The sequence below is a fragment of the Castor canadensis genome, chromosome X (assembly GCF_047511655.1).
Source record: "Castor canadensis chromosome X, mCasCan1.hap1v2, whole genome shotgun sequence".
Taxonomy (NCBI): domain Eukaryota; kingdom Metazoa; phylum Chordata; class Mammalia; order Rodentia; family Castoridae; genus Castor; species Castor canadensis.
The window spans coordinates 241,892-260,467 of NC_133405.1; the positions used below are offsets into that span (position 1 = coordinate 241,892).

Below are 18,576 nucleotides of genomic sequence, written 5' to 3' on the forward strand. Positions count from 1 at the left end.
GAAGGATATCAGAAAATACTTGTGAAAGTTTGCTGAAATTTCATTTATTTATTCATACATATTATTCAACATATATAATGTATCTGCCACATTTCCATAAACTCTCTAATAAATTTGTCAAAAATAAAAATGAAGTTTGTGTTGAATGCCTTTGTTGATAACCTTGCAATTTCCTAAGTACTCACTTGAAAATCTGCTCTTGACGTTAACCCTGGAGATATTTTGCTCACTGATTAGTAGATTGAAGATTTTCCCCTTCTTTTTTGTTGAAATTAGCAATATATTTACATAAATCCAGTGCTAAAGTACCTCTCTTATTTTATTTAATGTATTTGATGACTGAGAGTAGTTCAACAGTATCAAGTGAATTATAATTTACGCATGCCAGGACACAAGTACTTTTTTTGTCTGAGAGCACAGTTAAAATATTGTTCTTGCTGTCTTTATAAATATGAATTTCTATAAACCTGAGGCTATTTGGGACCTTATTCTTCCAAATATTAATCCTTTAGGAAGATGCCACCTACCATATTTATCCTTGCTTTTATGCCCTTCTTTTTTCATCTTATATATATTTTTTTAAAGAAAGGAAATATGAGCTCATTGTAAACTCATGCAGCCACATGATTTTCCTCTTTTTTCCTTTAATAGAATGATTTGCTATTTCATAGTCAAAATTGTGTTTTTGAGAGCTTCCCAACCTTTGGAGTTTAAAGCCATCTTAAAATAAATTAAGATCCAACAAGTATCAATCACAATAACAGAAACTTTTGGAGAACTGCCATAGCTAGAAATTCTACTCAGGATAGGCAATTACATAATAGGTCAAACTGAATCTTTTCATGGTTATTACTAAGGAAGAAGCATTACGTACTGAAAGGCTTCAAGCCAAGAAGCCATTTAGCTCCTGTCAATTTTTCCTTCCAAATGTCTCAGATTTGTCCTTCTCTTTTCCATTCCTATAGATATCTTCATCACCTCATACCTGGACTATTGCCATAGACTAGATTGTTTCTTTGCCTCCAGTGCATCCATCCACATTCCAATCCATTTTCAATATTACTGCCAGATTAATCTTTTTAAAACACTTTCATTGTGTCACTCTCCTACCTGAGACCTAGCTTAAATGTCACCTTCTTTGTAACATATTCCCAGCTCTCTTCAGAAGAGTTAGTAATTTCCCACTCAGTGTTTTCACATGTCATTTTGCACATATGTTTATTACTGTACTTACAACTTGTATTACAATATATAATCTATTTAGTTATTTTTCTCGATATTTGCCATGAGCTCCCTGAGGGCAGACAAAAGGTTTGGGTCATCTCTTTACAGTGGCACTTAAGGTTTTACATAGTTTGGCCCTTACCACACCACCTCAAGGCCATCACATTCTCCCCTCATTCTTCCTATTCATTTTGTACGTTTCAGATTACATATAAATTAGTTGGGAAACCTTTTCTGACATTCTTATTAACTAATTAATTGTTCGAGGAGATACTTTTCACCCGATTACACAATGAATATATATATTGAAATATTACATGGTATCCCATTAATATGTACAATTTTGTATTTTATATATTAGTTAAAATAAATTTAAGTAAAAAACAAAATTCTAAAATACTAATTAGTCAATTAATTTAACAAACATTTATTGGGTGCTTAGTTTGTGCCAGGTACTGTCTCTAGTATTTGGTATATATCAGTGAACAAAGCAGATAATAATTACTGGTAGTTATTACTAGAAGGTAGTTAAAGATACATATGTAAATTACATAGTACAGTAGAGGTGATAAAATTTATGAAAAAAATGGCCATATAAAAGGGTATTTTGGAGGTTGAACTTTTAACCATGGTGGTCAGGATAGGCCTCATTGAAAAAGATGACATTTGATCAAAAGGAGGAGTTAGTCATGAGGATATCTGGCATAAAGGAAGCTTTAGATGATAGCCAGTGCAGAGGCTCTAAGTTGCAATCATGTTTGTTGTGGGCAAAGAATAGGAAAGAAGCCAGAACGGCAGAAGTTCAGTAATCAAGGAGTAGAATAGGATAAAGTCAGAAAGGTGGAGGTGGGTGGGTCAGCTTATGTAAGGCCTTCTAAGCGAATATATAAAAACTTCAGTTGTTACTCTAATAGAAATGATGGACCACTGTGGGGTTTTAAAAGAAAAGATGTAATACTATGACAGATTTTAAATGGATTGTTATGGCTTGTATTAAGAAGAAACTATAAAGGGGCCAAGAAAAGGAGGGAGACCTATTAGTAGGCAATTGTGGTATGGCAATTACTGTACTAATCCAGACAAGAAGTGCTAGTAGCTTAGACTAAGATGGGTGACAATGGAGGCGGTGAAAAGGAGCAGGAGCCAGATTCTGTGTATTTTTGAAGGTGCAGCCAACAGGATTTGCTGATTAATTGGATATGGAATGAGAGAATGGAGAATGGGAGAATGGGAGAAATGGGAATGGGAGAAAAAAGAATGAATAATGAACCAATGTATTTGGAGTGAGAAAATGTAAGGATGGAATTTTCATGAACTGAGATGAGGAAGACTGCAGATTTGCAAGAAAAGAGAAGGAGCTGCTTTGAGTCTGGTAAATTGAAATATCTATCACTTTTCTAAGTGGAAATATTAGAGAAGCCACTGGGTATATATATGTTTTGAGTTCAGGAAAGAGATCTAAGTTGCAGATACAAATTTGAGAGTTGTCCCATAGTCAGTATTTAAATACATGAAGCTGAATGAAACCACCAAGATAATTTAGATAGGGAAAATAAGAGGATCAATACTCCTATTACTTTTTCATGGATCCCTTTTATTTTCCTTTAATGTATTTATTATAAATTTTATAATTATTCATTTATTTGCTTTTATTTTTATGATTATTTGGCTAGTGTCTGTTTGCCTTATTACAAAAAAACTTCCAAGGAGAGCAGAGTCTATACCAGTTTTTCCACCACTACCAGTACCTGGCATAATAACATTCAAAATAAGATATTGGAATGCATAAATTAAAAGAATGTTCTTTTATGGTAAAGTCTCAAAATCAAATGCCCACAGGGACTAGGCAAGTAACATAAGTAAGCCAAGTATGACACAATGGGTGGGGAAGAGAAGGCTCAACTGAAGATCTGGCAACACCAGGCCTGTCTGGCAATAATCAGTTGGAGAGGAGCCAGATATACATGTTATATATGAAAACTTCTAAATTGTCATGTTGACAACTGCATTAGTTGAAGACCTCTGAAAAGCAGATGCCAAGATAGGAACGGATGTGCAAGTAATTTATTAGGGAAAACACATGTGAAAGGATAATGGAGAGAGGGTCTGAAAAGAATGGGACAGCCATTAGACCACAATGCAGGTCCAGTTCCTGTGGAGCAGAGGTAGAAGGAAGCAAGGTCTTACACTGCAATGAAGTTCTAAGATTTTAGCAAGGCTGTTGGAGATCCTTAAGCCAATGGTGGCCATTAGAGGAATTTGGGTCTTCAAGGAATAGCCTTTGTTAATATCCTTGTCATACTCATTCAGTAGTTGGGAACAGTTCATAGTAACTGTGGTCTTGGCAAGAAAGCCAAGGTGGATTATAGAACACAGTGATTTGGTTCTTGATCAGTTACACTCCCTTTAGTCAGAGACTTTAGAGGCATGTTGTGGTAGGCACCACAATAACTAAATTCAACACTGTCGCAACCAGAACACTATGGGTGAAAACCCAACTTCAAGTTATATTCAGTCCAAATATGGACAGTTATCATTCTCTGCTCTAGTTATTAATATGTACTTCACTGCTAATGAGCTAGTTATATATATAGACTCTAAGGCAAGCCAAAATGGATTATCAATAGCAGGTAGGTAGTAGGGTTTAAAGTATCAGATTAGAACATGAAAAATCATTAACTGGAGTGAATTTAAAATGCACTATCATCAGAATAGAAAGGTAGTTTCATAGTATGGAGGAGTAAAACTAACAATCCAAAAAGGAAATATGATTTAAAGCAAACTGCGTATAAACAGTAAAGTTGAAAACCAGAAATAGACAATGATAATAAACCAACCAAGAAGAGCATTTCAGATCTTTTCTGTATGAATGAAAACTGTTACATATATTTCATTTAGTGTTGAGTGTTTACTGTTTGAGAAGCAGTGATAACGGTGGCCATTTGTAAGAGACAATAGTGTCAGGCAGGATCAATTTCATCAGTGCATCTACTATAATGAGTATGTTCTGTTGGAAAGGTCCCTCTCTCAAATGCATAGGTGTTGTGGGCTAAGATGGGTTATAAATGAAGATCCTTTTGAATGCCTTGGGCTGCTCTGGAACCCTAGGGACAATTTTGAGTCTGGGAATCTATGATGAGTAGCTAGAAAAAAGCTCCAGAAGAATAAATGGTGTGTTTAGTGCTTTTAAAATGAAACCTCAACCAAGACAGTGTACATATATGTGCTTTTCAGGAAGGGTAAGTGGATCAAGGTGACTTTAAGATCAGCAATTATATTTGGGTTCTATTAGCTGGCTGATATCTAGCATTCTTAATTTTAAGAGAAGCAGTTTCTTTTCTCAGGAGCATACTTGCCAGATATATTCTTTCCAAGGGCACAACACCATGGTGCCACTAGAATCATTGCTTCAATGATAGATTTATCTGAGAAGCAAGTATCATAATCCAAAGAGGATTTACACCAATGACTAGGCAGGAAGGTTGTAAGAAATGATAAAACCAGCAAAGAAAACATCAAATATAGTCTAAGGAGGACTTACTAGTATGGAAAGACAAGATTATGGTCAGTATAAATAGAAGGTTATAATGAATCTTTAATATGAAAGATCAGACGACATACAACAGGAGAAATAAATGGCAAAGTTAGATTGAGTCATGTGAGAGACAATGCTCAATGCAATTCATTTTTCAAAGACTATTTCAAATCCTGTTCATTTGATCACCTCATTTACTACACAGATTTTTTTGTCTTTCCTGATGGTCAATAGTACATTCTGCTTGAAATCAATGTGCTGGCAATGTCTTGATTTGAACTATTCTAACTGATTCATGTATATAAGCTCTACTTCTTTAGGTAGGCTGTAAATTCCATGAATTCAGAGAGTAAATTTCTTTGGCACCTCCACAGTGTCAAATACATACTAAGGACTGAATATATTTTTGTATGAATTAAATCAAGAACCAACAGTTGGAGGAAAGAAAATGTTAGGTTAGAGACACCCAGCACACTCCTATGTCTCCAGGAGATTGAACTGAAACAACAGGTGTGTAGCTCCATGGTGAGGTAGGGTGGGCTGAGAAAGCACTGGAATGTAACAGTACAGAATAACTGACAAGGTAAAACCCAGAAATACCAGATCTTAGAACTATAAGAGAAACAGAGTCCTAACACTGAATGTTCAGAGATGTAGTAGTAGGAGAATCTGCTCCCCCAGCAAGGGTATGGGTGAAAAGAGATGAGAAAGTCCAGGTGATCTCCACAAGCATAGAATCCAGCACCTAGCAAATGGATAGTCTAATCTTACAGGAGACTTGGCACCTGCGTGGTGAATTGGTACTGTACTTTCTCACATATTCATAAGGTGCCATAAGCAGGAGCCATCTTCAGAAGGGTCCTATCGTCTGACATTACTGCACAGGGGCTCACAGCCTCTACGTTTTATATCTCCAATACCTGACAGCCTCTTCTCTTCACTGGCTCAGAGAGTGGCCACCCCGAGAAACAGTGTGGGCCCAGGGAAGTGACTGTGACTTTGATACAACTTTGCAGAGAAATCTTTGTAGTGGAAAGCGTGTTTTGTGATGCAGAAGGAAGCAGAAGGCACTTCCATTTAAAACAGACAGTTCTACCTCTGTGAGGAGGAATGAAATCAGATGTGTATGGATTCACATAGGGGCTGGGTCTGGAAGCACTCTGTCTGGGGCTGGCTAATTTAATCATCTGATTCCTGCAGCTCCATGCTCCTTTTCCACTCTGTCCCAGGGAAGATTGTGTTGGTTTCGTTGTCTGCTCCATGTTCTGAGGCATTCAGAGGATATACAATTATGGGCTGTTTGAACTGTCACATCCACAGGTTCACTGTCAGAGGGTCTCCTGAGTGAGGGGGCATGCACCTCACCTATCCATAGGTTTGGCAGGCAAGGGGGTCTTTCAGGCAGCTCTGATGATTGCATGTCCTAGGGTGTGTACTCATCTTAGAAGTTTACTGAACATGTATTTGCTATGTTGTTTTAATTCTGAGAGCTTAGATAAACAAAGCAGAGTCCACTATTGTGAATATAGCCCTGCAGGGGCCACTTCTTAGCCCACAACCATATAGACAAGGCAGGGCAGGGCAGGGCTCAGCCTCTAAATTGCCCTATCTAGTTTGGTCTATTTTATTGGAACTGTGAAGGACACACCTGACTGCAGTTAAGATCCCATGCCTAGTGAACTCCAGACCTAGAAGTTCCAGAAAGAAGCATCTCCATTTCAAATATCCCAGCAAGGAGGAATTTTTTAACCTTTTTTGTTGTTTTATTCTGTTTCCCCTCACTATTTTTCATACCTTTATCTAATTGTATCTCTTTTAACTACTTAATTGGATCTTTTCTCATTTCTTTCTCACTTTATTCCCTTTTTAAATATTAATTTTGCTTTAATTAATAAATACCTTTTAGTCTATTCTATATCATCTCTCCCCATTTCTTCTCTACAGTTATTTGGTTATTCTGTTATTTTAAATTGGTTTTTATTGTATGTCTATATCTGGTTTGCTTTTAAGTTGTTGTCACTGTTGGTTGTGTTCTCACAAAGTGGTTCCGGGGATCAAGCCCAGCACTTTGAACATGTAGGGTGGGTGCTTTTCTGCTGAGACCTTATGCCTGTTGAGAGAAACTGCAACCTACTCCATCCACAACCTACTTCTGCTCAAACTTAGGGAGATACTTCAACATAAAGAATAGGGGACAGAAAGGCCTCCAGCTGATAACCTTGTCCCATGCAAGCATGAGAATTTAGAAAAATCTTGAGAACTTAAAAAAGAGTAATTTCACTAGAAAGTAGATAAGCAAATGAGAGTTAGGAAGTAAGTATTAATTCAGTAAACTTCTTCCTCTTTTTTTTTTTTTTGCAGAATGATGCTTTGTTTATCTAAGCTCTCAGAATTAAAACAACGTAGCAAACACATGTTCAGTAAACTTCTAAGATGAGTAAGGGAGAAAGAAAAGAGCACAGGGTACTTGAAACAATGACAAGAAAAAACTCAAAATGACAGGAATTAGAACATACCTTTCCATAATAACCTTCAATGAAAATGGTCTTGTTTTTCACGTTAATAGACACAGATTGGCTGACTGTATTAAAAAATAAGATCCAATTCTTTGCCACCAGTGAGAAACACTCCCCACTCCTCCGCAAAAACATACACAGACTGAAAGTGAAAGGCTGGAAAAGGATATTCCAAGTGAGTGGAAGGTGGAAGCAGGTAGGAGTAGTTATACTTGTACAAAGCAGACTTCACAACAAAATAAAAAGAGACAAAGAAAGTCACTACATATTGATAAAGAGAATAATCCATCAAAAAGTATAATGACTGTAAATATATGTGTAACAAATGTTGGTGCATCCAATTGCATAAAACACTACTGGACATTCTGGAACAGATAGGTCCAGATACAATAATAGTGGGTAACTTTAATGTCTTACTCTCACCAATAGTTAGATCATCCAGACACAAAAAGCAACAAAGAAAACATTAAACTATAGAATAGATCAAATAGACTTAACAAATATCTACGGAATATTCTGTTCAATAGCTACAAAATACACATTCTTCTCAGTAGCCCATGGAAGTTCCTCCAGAATAGATCCTATTTTAGGTCATAAAGCAAGTCTGAAGAAATTTTAAAAATCCTTGTATCTTATCAGATCATAATGGAATGAAATTAGAAATCAATAGTAAGAGAAACTATACAAACACATGGCGACTGAACAATACAAAATCAATGCAAAATAAATATAGGACTTTGGAATGGCTTAGTGAAGAGTTTGGCTAAACTATGTCCCAAAAAGCAAAGATAAAATGGAAAAAGTTGTCAAAAACAGTCCTTTAATCTTGGGAAATTAACCAAAATCATACAACAAATCGAGAAACATTAATTCAAGAAAAACTACTACTGAATTTTAGTTAAAAATTGGGTACTTGTGGCATTTTAACCTGGAGCTATTCTCATTTCCACCAGATCTGTGGTATGATACTTCTAAATGTACAGTAGAAGCTCTAAGGATTAAAAGTTCCTCTAACAGAAGTTATTACCATGATTTGGAGCAAAGCACAGCAAAAACCAACTGAAAACAACAACAATCTCAGACAGCCAATATCTTAGTAAGCCTAAGGTCCCAATACTGGTTGTGAAAAATTACAGACAGGAATATTAATGGTATACGATGGCTAAAGTGGGCCTTGAAAAGCTCTCACATATTGCTGGCAGACAATGTGCATGTGAAAAACTGCGTATTTTCTTAGGAGAGGCCAGAATAGATTGCAGATATCTTCTTATCTCTGATTGTGAGGTCTTTTCTGCACAGAAAGTAAGGGCTAAAAGAGAGCTATAAGTAGCTTGAACTTTGAAGGCATTTGCCACTCCACATGCAGATCCACTGACAAAGGGTAGGTGTCTTACTGATTTAAAATTTTAAACACAATCTCTGACCAATCATTAACTGAACCCTAAAGTATGTAAAGTAGAGATATTATCTAAAATGTCCAGTTTTCATTTTAAAATGGACAATGTAAATAAAGGGAATGTGTGATCCATATGCAAGGAACAAACCAGTCAATAGAAATTTTCTGAAGGGCTCAGATGATGCACATAGCAGGTGAAGACATTAACAATGTGTTCAGCTAGGTATAGTGGTGTACGCCTGTAATCTCAGCACTGGGGAGGTTAAGGCAGGAAGATTAGGAGTTAAGGCCAACCTGGGCTACATAGTGAGTTTGAGAACAGCATGGGCTTCATAATGAGATGCTGTCTTGAAAAATATGTTAAAAAGAATGAAAGAAATCATGTTTAGTGAGTTAAAGGAAAGTATTAGAATAATGAAAACTTCATAGGGTAACTACACAGATTTTTATCTCAGTGAAGAAGGAATCAACAAGCTTGAAGACAGATGAAAGAGATGGCCTAATCTGCCAAACAGAAAGTAATTTTAATTTTCTTTAAAACTAAGAAAAATTAAAAGAGCCACAGAAGGAGAAATTAAAACTTTCCCAGAAAAACAAGAGCTAAGGGAGTTCATCACCACTAGGCCTGTCTTACAGGAATTACTAAAGGGAGGAATTGCTTAATGCTGAAACAAAATGCTACTAATTAATAATATAAAGCAAATGAAAGCACAAAATTCAATGGTAATACAGTTATATTCAAAATACTCTAGGACTTTAATGGTGGAGTGGAAAGCAATTTATCTCAGTACAATGATTAAAGACAAAACTAAAAAACAACTATAGCTAAAATAAATTCTCAAGGTATAAAGATCACAAAATGATAAAAATTTTGATGTAAAACATAAAATGTGGGTGGAAGGAATGAAAGTGTGGAGTTGTATGTGATCAAAGTTAAGTTATCTTGAAATAACCTCTTATAAATATAACGACAAAACTAAGATATAGACTAGGTGGACAAAATATAAATAGAAAGATTCAAAGAATTCCACTAGAAAAACCATCAAACCATATTAGGCACACAGCAAGAGAGGAAGAAATTTCCAATCAATAGATTTGAAGATAAATGATTAGAGATGTTCTGATCTACAGAACAGAAATTTAGAAATATAGTATTTTCAAAACAAGTAAATTTTTTACAAGTGTCAAGAAGTCCTTACTTGTCAGTAAGCACTTTAATTATAAATACATTAAATTTGCCAATTGAAAGATAGAGACTGAAAGGATTACAAAAGAACCCAATTATATTCTTCCTATATGAGACTCAAATTACCTTTAAAGACACTCACACATTGAAAGTAAAGGGAAGAAGAAAGAAATTCCATGTTATTAGAAATCGAAAGAGAGAAGGGGTAGCCATACAAAACAGACTTTACATTAAAAACTTTAAAAGAGACTAAGGAGAGTAGGGCAAAATGGCAGATTTGAGGCAGAAGTCAGGGTAAGAAAGGAGAGACTATATCCTAAAGAAAGACAGGAAGAGTGTTGTGAATCAAGAAAGGTGATAGAACAGTTGAAAAGCACAGAGAAAAATGACAGAACAAAGTAGAAAACAGTCTGCAACTTCAACCCCAGCTCCCAGTGGGGAGCAGATGGCAAAGGCATGGTAAGTCAGATGGCCCTAGTGACAGACTGGCAATTGCAGACGAAGGATAAACCCACACTTCTTGCAAGCCTTATACTCGGTGTGCAGATATGGCATGATAATGATTGCTCCTGTGTGGAAGGCTAGCTATGGGAAAGAAAGACATTTTGTCACTCCCCTTATGCCAGAGACCTAAGCACTGTCATCTGCTGCGGTCTTGAAGAGCTCAGTGGTCAGCAGCCCCACCCTCCCTGGTGAGAAGCAAATCCCATCGCCTGAGGATCACTGCAGAAACAGAGCACTGAGTGTGTGGCTGGCAGAGGGCTTGGCTTCTGGGAGTTGCTGCCACATGGGACCATGTGACTTCCCCAGCCTCCCTGACACCACTGGGGGGGGGAATGCTGGGCAGGATCTGAAAGCATTAAAACCACTTTCCCAGAGCTGTATTCCAGCTGCTTGGTATACTGTGAAGCAGGATTGAGTTCTGAGCCCAGGTCCTGAGAACCACGTGATTTCCCCAGTCAGGATTTTCCCTCCCTCAGAGTGGTGAACTGCTCCTTGGATCTGAAAGCACTGAGACTAGCATCTGGAAGCAGCCCTGTATTTACAGTCACACAGGAAGCAGAGCTCTCTGCCCAGGGTGCTCAAATCACATGATTTCCCCACCCTCCTCCCTCCTACATGTTAGTGATGTGCTGGATAGGGCTGAAAGCACTGAGGCTGGCAGCCAGAGTGCCTGAGACAGTTCTCCCAACAGGGAAGAACTCAGTGTTCTGTTTGCTCCTCCCACTCTCTGACACATTTAGGTGACACCCCCAGGCTTGGATGATTGCTACCCCTGGGGAAACAAACTAAGAGGCTTGTGGCCTGCCCAGCCACAGGCTACAAAAGCTCCTTGTAGCCAGCAGCAGCTTGTAGAATACAGACATTCATAGTAGCTTATTCACAATAACCAAAATATGGAAACAATGCACACATCTGTCAGCTGATGAGTAAATAAACAAAATGCTGTCTAGCTATACAATGTTATATTATTCACCATGAAAATGAATTAAGTACTGCTTCATGTTACAACATGGGTGACCTCTGGAAACATAAATGTAAGAATCTGAACACAAAAGGCCACACACTGTATGATTACATTTATATGAAATGTCTACCACAGGTAAATCCATGGAGACAAAAAGCAAATTAGGGGTTGCCTGGTGCTGGGGGTGGTAAAAGGATAGATTACTATAGGCAAGGGATATATCATCTAGGTGATGGAAATGTAAGTTGGAGTGGAGAGATGGTTGCACCAATTGATAAATGTACTAAAAATCCTTCAGATGTACACCGAAAACCAATTTTGTGGTATATAAATGATATCTCAGTAAAAATATTTAAAACCCAAGGAGGCAAACAAAAAGGGAGAAAACTCATCTCTTTGACAACTTGTTAGGATCATCTAGAGCTCATTAGGCTATTGTTTGATGTTGCTGTGGTGGTGGTGGTGGTGGTAGAGGCAGTGTTTTTTTAGTGAGGGAAGAAGGTAAAGGAATGATTTTAATTAGTGTATATTAATTGTACGAAGTAAATAGAGTTTCGTCATGACATTCCCATACATGCATAGAATGTACTCTGATCGTGTTTTAAAGGAATATTGCTGGCTTGAAATTTGGAGGAGGAAGATAAGTGGATGGATGTTAAAAATATTCAGGATGCAAAAGTGACAGGATTCTGTACTGATTATATATAGGTGATAGCCATGGAAAAGTATGAGGGTGCCTAATAGTGAGTATGTATAAAGTTGAATTCCTATTGTCTTCTCAAACTTGTATTTCTGTGCTCCCAACTGCAGTGAGTGGATTAGCATCATGACAGAGTAGGCAGTCACTGAATGTCTTTGGAGTGAATCAACAGAATATGATGAATAGGGTAAACCTAAATGAATAAAGTAAAAACATGGCTAACAAAGCAGTCACCATGTCCTGCCAAACAGCCAGTCCGTCTTAAGCTCACCCTCAATGTTAGTTCAACAGATGTCCAGCACAACTCCAATTTGAGAAATCATTAGATCCTTCCCTCACTCAGAACATCCCCTTCATTATCAGTCACTCTGCCTAGAACCTGCAGGTATGGCACAGGCTGGCTTTTCCCAAGAGTCTCTTATCTTATAAATGGAGCAAGGGCAGGTTCATGTACAGCCCATTTGAGCATGGGGGATGTTTGGTGTCATAGAAAGAAGGTCACAGTGTTGCCCAACTGGTTGCCCAACTGGTGGGATCTATGTTCAGTTTGGCTCCAAGCAGAAAGAGACTCTTCCCAGCAAGGAACCTTATTAATCCAGGGTCCTCACCCCCCAGCTCTGGCAGGCAGAAAACACAGCTGTCAGAAACATCATAGACATTGAGAGATCAGTTTGGATACTTTACTGCCATTCCCAGAGTTGACAAGCAAAAATACAGAACTACTTGTGGTTCCTGATACAGACATCAAAACAAGGAAGCGACTTGTCTCAGTCTGTACTTCCAAGAAATAAAGAACTAGGAGGAACACACAGGTTACAAGACAAAGTATAACTTCTTAAAGTATGGTGGTAAATAGCCACATTTACCTCTCACGGTTGTGAAATGTATTTTCTATAATATATGGTTGACATTATCATTATCACCATTTCCTTAATGAGGAGAAATCAGAACCTGACAATTACAATGTTGTTCTATGTGTGTCTTCATAGTTAACCAGCTAAAATCAACCATTTATAATTTCTGCTAGTGTGTCCTGACAAGAGCAACAACAACCTTAGAAGCAAATGTAAATGGCCACCATATGAAAGTGGGTTATGGATATGTTTCTAAATATGGGAGGTCAAGTTTTTCTTTCAGTAGTTAGTTATACAGTCAAATCACCCAACTCTATTATCAGGAGACTTTTGCTAGCAAGTGTATTATATTCATCCAACACATAGCAATTTGGGCAATCACCTAATTAAAATTCTTAATAGTAAAGCATCCACAAGAGCATTATTTGGAGTTGACATTCAATTAATGCTTTGAATGAATGTCGTTTCTAGTAGTAGTATTAAAAGGCTCTTCAGCATTGTTTTCAGAACAGAAAATCAGCTTCCTGGTCTAACTTCCCCAATGCCCTATTCTGCCACTCCCTAGGCAGCCTTGCCCGGGAGGGGCAGACAAAGGGTAAAACCTGGTAAAGGAACATGAACAGATATGAGATAGAAAAAAGGCTGTGCTGCAATGTCTTGCAAAAGCAGAGTTCCTCCTTCCACTCCATGGCTGAGCACGCTGAAATCTAGACACCAAGTTAGGGAAAGATCTAGGGTTGGAAGGTCCGAAAGAGTTTTAAACAATGTACACTGGGCGTCAGTCCCAACCCCAGTTTGCTCTAGCTTTTCCCAGGCGTTGAAGCTCAACTGTCCCATGCTGATCTCTAGGTGGACCCTGTGGCGCAAGTGGCACAAACCATGACGACAGCTTTGCGACAGCTTTGTTCCTCTCCGCCAGGATTAGGGTAAGTACTACCTCCCTGGGACCCAGAAGTATGGGTGGGAGCTGCTGTCGCCCACTGTGCCAGGCCCTAAAGCAAGCGGCTAGGCATGCCAGCCACCCAAATACACTCTTTCCCGACCGGCCCGAGGGGCGACACCTACCTGTGCTGGGGGTCGCGATTCCCAGCTCTTCAGAGCTGGAGGAAATGCGAGGAGGGCCTTAGGATGCAGCCTTGCACCTCCTTTTGGTTTGTTACGCCCCTCCCCCGCTCCGAAAGGTCGGCCCAGCGCTTCCCTCCCCCAGCCAGCTCAGACCCTCCCGCGAGCCGCTACGCCCCGCCCCTCTTCTTCCGCTTGTGCTGAGGGAATGTCTTGTGCGCATTGTGCGCAGCTCGCTGCCTGGACGCCTTAAAGACTCCAGTCCTTGGATTGGATTGGATTGGAGTGCCCTAGTCAGTCGCTTTCGTTGAACAGATTTAGAGGAATAGGCTCAGGGAGGAGAAAAGACAGGCCCATGCATGTGAAACGCAGATCTCCTGCTTGCCATTTCAGAGTTTCTCTAGAATCTCCCCACTATGCTTCTATTTATGATGGCTAATTGATGTTTGCTAAAACTAAAATTCTTCCATTACTATTCAACCACTATTTTTTTTACCTTATATCACAAAATAGTATAAAGGAAACGGTTTGTCAGAATCAAGATCAACTGAAGAAGAAAACATTTCCGCTTTGAATAGCATTTTAATACCACTCCACAATTTTACCTTGGAATTCTTTCTCTGCCAAGGATGCTCTATCCACATTACATAGAAAATTTGTACTCATCGTTTTTTTATTGAATTTGAATATAACTTCCTCTGTGATTCCCTCATTGTGTTTTCCAGGTAAATTTACATTCTCCTTTTCCATGAGTCGAATATGCCCAATGGATCCAGTACAAGCCTCACTTGTACTGTAATATGACCCACTTATTCTGGGTCATATTTTCTCTTTTTGCATATCTTTGTCCTCCAATGAACAAGCAGCTTCTTGAGAACAGAAAATTTGTAGTTTTCATATTTGTTTTCTAAGCACACAGTATATATTTCATGAATATTTGTTGAGATTTGCCTAGAACCAGGGAATACAGACAAAAGTTTATAGCCAGAATGTGAATTAATGTTAACAGGAATGACTGAATAAGGTGAGAGTCTAGATTTAGTCTGGCTGGTATTCACCCATGTAACAAACATTAATTAATGCCTAGTATATGTCAGACATTTCATTAAGGTCTCATTTTAAAAAGATAAAAAACCAGATATAGTCTATGGCTTTATGATTTTATGTTTAAAGAACAAATCACAGTTGGCCAGGAAAATGAACAAAGGAAGAACATTCCAGACAGAGAAAACCTCATGATCCAAAGTTCAATAATAGGAAGGAGCATAACAGTGCAATTAGAGTGAACTAGATCAGTAAAAGTAATGTGAAATTGACCGATGGAAAGAGTCAAGAGGATTTTAGACAATGCTTGTTTAAGAATCAGAAAAGAAGCCAGTTCTCTTAGTATAGTAATGAACATTTATAAGGTTACACTATATGCCAAACACTGGGTTGAATGTTTTGATATATATCTTTAAGGATAAGGCAACTGAGACACAGATAGGCTAAACAATTTCATCATCATCACCTGGCAGTTAAGTTTTAAAGCTAAGATTCAAACTTAGGTAATATTGCTCCAGACACTACAGCAAGAGCCATAATAAAAACATGGGTAAAATCTGCAAAGAAATCTTTCACAAAATATGTTCATTGGTCATAGGTAGTTAACATCTATGATAAACCATATTAAGATCCTCAAGGAAAACACCCCAAGCTCAAACATTAATGCTCAAGACATGAAACTTTGGTCTAGACATTGGTTAATATTAACAGTGTTAGTGTTGCCTTTGGTGAGCCATACCATCCAGCAACAGTTATATCAATAAATAAAGTATACATTTTAAAAAGCAGCAAGCCAGAGCAGAGGAGGAAGAAAAAGGTAGATGCCCCTAGTGCTACTTTCTGGGGCACACACAAAATTTTTGCGAAAGGACTTCACTTCTCTAACTTTCAACTTCCTATTTCACAAGTGGGCATAATAATAGCATGTATCACACAGGATTGTAATGATTAGATGAGACAATGTGTGTAAAGCATCTGGCCTTGTCTGGCACACAACAAGTATCAGTGACTATTAGTTGCTATGATGATAGTTCATTTTAGTGACCGAAGAAAAGGAAGTTTGAACAATCAGGAAAAATGTGATTCAGGTATGACTTGAGGAAGGTGAATGGAATGTCAGATAAATACCAAATGGGCCAGGTGTGGTGACACTCCTGAAATTCCAGCACTCAGGAACCAGAGGCAGGAGGATTGTGAGTTTAAAGGTACTCCTAGACTACATAGCAGAACTTTGTCTCAAAAAAAAAAAACAAATGAATGGTGGAACAAAATTTTTATCTTCTTTGTACCATGTTTACCCTTTTGTCCCTCAACTTCAGTTAGTAATTGCATTTAGTAACTAAGTAATGTAATAATTTATTTGTTGGTGTCCCTTATTATTATGATGTATGTGTGTGTGCACATAACAGCTCACATAGTGGTAAAGAGTGGAAGTTAAAGAACATTTGTGGAAATGAATTAATAGCTGAAAAAATTCTAGGAACAGATGGTCCAGTGGTACATGTCTGCAATCAGAGGCTAGAGCAGGTGTATTATGAATTTGAGACTAGCCTGGGTTACACAGGGAGACCCTGTCTCAAAAAACCAAAAAAGAATCAAAACAAATGCTATCTAGTTTTTTAGGTGTCTTACCTATCCTCATATCTCCCTTGTGTGCTCTCGCTTTTATCATGTGATCAATGCAGAGAAACTAAAGCAGATACTTTAAAGCAACTGAGGCCAATAGGAGAAGGGGACCAGGAACTAGAGAAAAGGTTAGATCAAGAAGAATTAACCTAGAAGGTAACACACATGCACAGGAAATTAATGTGAGTCAACTCCCTGTATAGCTATCCTTATCTCAACTAGCAAAAACCTTTGGTCCTTCCTATTATTGCTTATGCTCTCTCTTCAACAAAATTAGAGATAAGGGCAAAATAGTTTCTGCTGGGTATTGAGGGGGTGGGGGGAAGGGAGGGGGTGGGGGGATAAGGAAGGGGGAGAAATGACCCAAACATTGTATGCACGTATGAATAAAATAAAAATTTTTTTTAAAAAAGAAACAAAACAACAAAAAATAAAAACAGAACTCCCCCCCCCAAAAAAAACCACAAAGCCAAAACAAACAAATGAAAAAAGCTAGGAACAATAGGCTACGAAATAAAATAGAACAACAATAACAACAAAAAATAGTATCTGAGACCTTTTGTGTCCTACCCACACCACCATTTCTTCTGTTTCTAGAACACACCAAGTGTTTACCTGTTCTGCTTCCAAAATATATTGTGCTCCTGCATTTGTCCCTGCCTTCACTGCTAACACTCTAGGGCAGGGGGTGGCAATTTTTTTCTGTACAGGATCAGAAAGTAAATATATTAAGCTTTACAAGACACATACAATCTTTTTGCAGCTAAATTCTTCCTTCATAGAGCAAAATCAGAAACAAATCTCAAATAATGCATGAATGGATATATGGGAAGGTGTTCCAATAAAAGTTTATTTACAAAAACACACAGGAGGCAAGATTTGGTCTCCTGTTCTAGGCCAAATTATCACCCTCTTTTGCATAAACTACTGTATTGAAGGATGTGTGTGTGGGAGCTATCATCTTTGACTAACATCTACATCTTGGTTTTATTAGCATCTTAATTGAAGCTTTAATGCTTTCTAATCCTATTTCATAACCTTTAGTATTCTTAAAAAGTTAAAACTGTGTATTAATTATAATGTGAATTTTTATTAATAAAAATGGCCCTTAAAACTGTTAAAAGAAAAACATTATTAGATAAGTTGAATTTAGGAGAGTTTCTTGGAACAAAGAACAATTCATGAATTGGGCAGCCATCAGAATCAGAAGAGGGTTCAGAGAGCTTGATTCAACAATGTGGGCAGGCAGTATTTTTTTCATTTTAAGTTCATGATCTATCTTGAATAAGATTTTGTACAAGGTTTAGGCCCTAATTCTTTTTTCAGGTGAATGGATTCAAGTATACCTATATAATTTAAATTTAATTTAAAATAGAAATCAAATGTAATAATGATACAAGGTTAAACATGTCTCTGTATTTCTCCATTCCAATTAATTCTCCACCAAGATTAATCATGACAACATAGTTACATATTATCAGGTTTAATTTATAAATTATGCACAGTAAGAGATTAACAATAATTATCAATAAAATAGAATAATGAGTTATAATAAAAACTATTTAAAATTTATGGTTTTTGTTTCTGAAATTTTGTATTTAATATTTCTGGACTGAAGTTGACTGAAAGTAGAAAGCAAAACTGTGGGTAAAGAGGGACTACTGTATTTCCAAGATAAGTTGCAGTTACCCTGGTAACACAAATCATAGTAATCTGGAGACCCACAAGAGAAACACAAAGATCAGAAACCTTGACATAAGCCAGCTTGCCATTCACCACTCAGGGTACCTACAAACTAACTGGTTCAAACACATCATATATTCCCTTCCTCTGAGAAATTCAGTGTATTTGATGGCTGTGTCTAGAGAGACAGCAGTATTGAGTCCCTTTTTAGTATTTTTTGGCAGTCTTGGGGGTTTTAAACTTAGGGTTTCATGCTTGCTAGGCATATGCTCTACCGCTTGA

General features: G+C 37.7%; 1 protein-coding gene and 1 long non-coding RNA gene across 3 annotated transcripts in view; one reads left to right on the plus strand and one right to left on the minus strand.

Annotated features, from left to right (window-relative positions):
- Positions 1-14,091, minus strand: part of Tmlhe (trimethyllysine hydroxylase, epsilon) — a 74,517-nt gene extending 60,426 nt beyond the window's left edge. For both annotated transcript variants that reach the window (XM_074063862.1, XM_074063861.1), the window contains exon 1: positions 13,945-14,091. The gene's annotated coding sequence lies outside the window, so the exon portion shown is untranslated. The remainder of the gene's footprint in view (positions 1-13,944) is intronic.
- Positions 13,469-18,576, plus strand: part of LOC141419865 (uncharacterized) — a 56,776-nt gene continuing 51,668 nt past the window's right edge. Inside the window, exon 1 of the long non-coding RNA XR_012444575.1 lies at positions 13,469-13,805. This is a non-coding gene — a long non-coding RNA (uncharacterized lncRNA). The remainder of the gene's footprint in view (positions 13,806-18,576) is intronic.